Genomic DNA, 3,417 nt, shown 5'->3' on the forward strand with positions numbered 1-3,417 from the left:
CAAGTTGCTAACCAAGTTTATATGTACTACTAATATTTTTGTAGATTTTCTTTAATTAAAAGTTTAATCAGTTAAGCCAGACACAACATGAGTGAACGTCAGCTTAGCTGCTACATGCTGTATATTATATAGAGTCTGCATGGACACTCTTTAGAATGACATCATGAGAACATAGGTCTACCAAAAACGTTACCTTACCGTCGATTTGATGTAGATGCTGAACTCATAACCCTTCTTTGGATTGATCCGAATGTAGGCAGATATCGAGCAACACTCACCATCTAGTAGAATTAGAAGATAAAAATGTCTGACGGCCACTTGTCGTCGACTGCATCCTAACACATTCTTCTTACTTTGTACCCCATGACTGTCGTTACACACAGCAGCTAGACGCATTTGCCCATCTGTGAAAGTTACTTCCTCGCGTCCAGCACCGAAATAAATCTAACTAGACGCGTTGCCCATCTGTGTCGCAATAGCCGATGTGAAGAAAACCTAAGCACAACATTTCAGTCAGTACAGTGAAGACTATCAACACGATCCATTACAAACGTCTTACCTGATGAAGGAAAAGAAGAACGCTAGTAGTGGAAAGTGTCTTCATTGTCACTCGATCGAGAATGTCCGCTCTGCTCGGGAGTAAAAATGAACGAGTTTTCTAGACCTTAGTTTGTCTTTACCTCTGTAGCTACTACGTAGCTAGTTAGACAATAAAGTCTCTCGTGGTCTAGACACCGCCAAGTACATGCAGACGCCTGCAATGCGAAAATAAAATGTTGTCACGTGACGTCCTAGTGTAGTATTTCGCCCGAGAGGCCATGCATCTTGTTACCTTCTGCTGCCCGGCCGTCTAACTAGACGAACATGTCTCGCGTTTTACTGTGTATGTAAACTGAAAACAAGGGTTTCAGTGCTTTGAGTGTTGGCCATGGCAGGATTAATATTGCCACACGTTTGTCTCGTGCTGGTTTTCACAGTTGTGGGATTCACTTATCAATCACTTCAGTCTTGCGTTCCGGAAAGTAAAGCGGAGGGGCTTGCCAATGACGTCACTGCAACACAATAGGACACGTGCATGTCACATGTTGTAAAATGGCTAGTCTCGTACCAGACCCTCTCGCGCCGTCGTGCCCAGTTCCCGTATAACACGACAACGCCGGAGAGGGTCTGGGATCATACCGCCTACTTTCTTCACCTAGTGTCACCCCACGTCATCTAAGTGTCACCCCACGTCACCAATGTCAACACTCTCATGCTCTTAGTTAATTATTAAGCTATCCTTCCATCAAAGTTATGCTAGCCGTGATATCCGATTGCATACATTCACTGTTTACATTTCGTTCCTGTACAGCTGCATGAGAAGAGACTCACCTTGCCGCATGGAAAGAGATTCATTCACAGAGGAAGCTCGATCCTGAGTTCGATTTACGTTGTCTGAAGCTGTGAGGTCCAATGTGATTCGATCAGCAGTCTAGGTAGCTTGGACTAGGGATGCACTAGGCGCCGCTCTATTACTGTGCTAGGCTACGAGAACAATACAAATCGGGAAGCTCGAGTACGATTCGGGAACATTTGGAGCCTGGCAGAGCGTGCCATCAGACACGGTGTTGACTTCCGCTCTAGAGTCTCTTGGAGAGGAAGTCCTCTTTCCCAGAGACGTTGGCAAATACGTAGAGCTTGCGTAGAGACAGGATACCAACACTGAAAGGAAACAAGTAGAGTACGAATGGAAGGTCAAGTCTGTTGCAAGACATTCCGTGTGACACATGAGAATAACTATTGGAGTAATCCTATTAGTAGCCTGAGGCTTGGTGACATACGCGCTAGTTTGATCATTTAATAGCATAAACGGTAGACGGTATGATCCCAGACCCTCTCCAGCGTTGTCGTGTTATACGGGAACGACGGCGCGAGAGGGTCTGGTACGAGGCTATAAAATGGCCAAGTGTAGCACTTTAATTTTTTGTTATTAAAGGGTAATTGCAACGCAAAAATCAAAAATTCTTTTATGTTGGAAATTGATACTTCTAGTTGCATACTAGATGATAGGAAAAATAGTTTTAGATTCTTAAGTTAAGTCTTCGCTGAGATATAGCACGTCAAAGTTGTTTCCGGTTCTTCAACTTCCGATAACGGGCGTGGTGTAGTGTGATGTCACTGAGGGGAGACGGGTATACGTCTGTATTGTCAGCGGCCTGTAAAAATGACTAAATCTTCATATCCAAGGCAACGCTGCTAGGGTGGAGGCGACGGCAGCAACAGCGAGTCTTCTGAAGAGTCCTCTGGAAGTTTTTACGTGATGATAACGTTCCGTCATTGCATGAATCGCAGAATGAAGAAGATCTACTGGTAGCCACTAGTAAGTATACGTAGTGATTAGACCACACAGGTTTGAGTTCAGCGACAATGCCTTTGAAGCTTTGAGATCGCCTGCTGCCTTGGAAGCGGACGAGGAAGAGGACAGGCTACCCAATAGCCTGTCATCAATGCAAGAAGTAGGAGTTAGCAACGTAATCGATGCACATCCGGGTAAGTAAACAACATCCACAGGTTTCACCTGGGGTCGTTGTGAGATGATGGATACGTACTCGTGTGGAGTGCGTGTGCTGTCAAAACGTATTTGAGGTTGTCTCAAATAATGACACGATAATAATGTCGAATACTACCAACATTAGTGGCACAGTGTACTGGTGAGTTCATGCAAAACTCTAGTGCTGTACGTGAGAAAGAGAATAAAATGTGTTGAAGTACGTACGTTGAACTCACGTTGACACAAGGTTTGTCTTCACTGTACAGTATACTGTAACGCATACGACTGCATTTACCACGCATGACGATCAAGAGGCGAGTCATCGAGAGTCATCAAGAATCTGACCTCCCCTAGCCATTTGCAGTACTTTAGTCCTGCACGAGAGTCTTCCTTACCTTCCCGCTTCTCACTTACGGCTCTCCTTTTCGAGTGTTGCGACCTTGAAGTGTGGAGGCAGGTAGATGGAAAATGATGGCCTCAATTTCGCTCTTCTACAACCCAGACCAAGCTCTTGAATAGACCTGGCTGTACGTATCTCGAAGAAATCAGGCTAAAAGTGGCTACTGCAGACTCCTGTCCATTCAGTAAGACGCTTCGTACTCAGTAGCAGTCGCCCGGACGACACAAACGTCTCTGCAATTGTCGTCAATATTTTGCGATTCCCACTCTTTTTTTAGCATGAGGATCTTCGGAAATCGAAATGCGATTGCCTATGACTTGCGCGAATTGGTGCATCCTGCAGCCACGCAACACCGAACAATTCTTTCGCCACAAATTCCTTTGTTTACACTACACGCTAGCATGGCATCTTACCTCAGTGACGTCACGCTACACCACGCCCGAGTTCCCGGAAGTTGAAGAACCGGAAGCAACTTTGACGTGCTATA

At 45.2% G+C, this 3,417-nt stretch overlaps 1 long non-coding RNA gene across 1 annotated transcript; it reads right to left on the reverse strand.

Moving 5' to 3' along the window:
* Positions 1 to 419: 419 nt before the first annotated feature.
* Positions 420 to 1,043, reverse strand: LOC134196142 (uncharacterized). Its single transcript, XR_009972492.1, has 3 exons — positions 833 to 1,043; positions 560 to 755; positions 420 to 495 (listed from the first exon to the last, which is right to left on the reverse strand). It is a non-coding gene; the product is annotated as an uncharacterized LOC134196142 (long non-coding RNA).
* Between the last annotated feature and the right edge of the window lie 2,374 nt (positions 1,044 to 3,417).

This window comes from Corticium candelabrum, chromosome 21 (genome assembly GCF_963422355.1).
Source record: "Corticium candelabrum chromosome 21, ooCorCand1.1, whole genome shotgun sequence".
Classification (NCBI taxonomy): Eukaryota; Metazoa; Porifera; class Homoscleromorpha; order Homosclerophorida; family Plakinidae; genus Corticium; species Corticium candelabrum.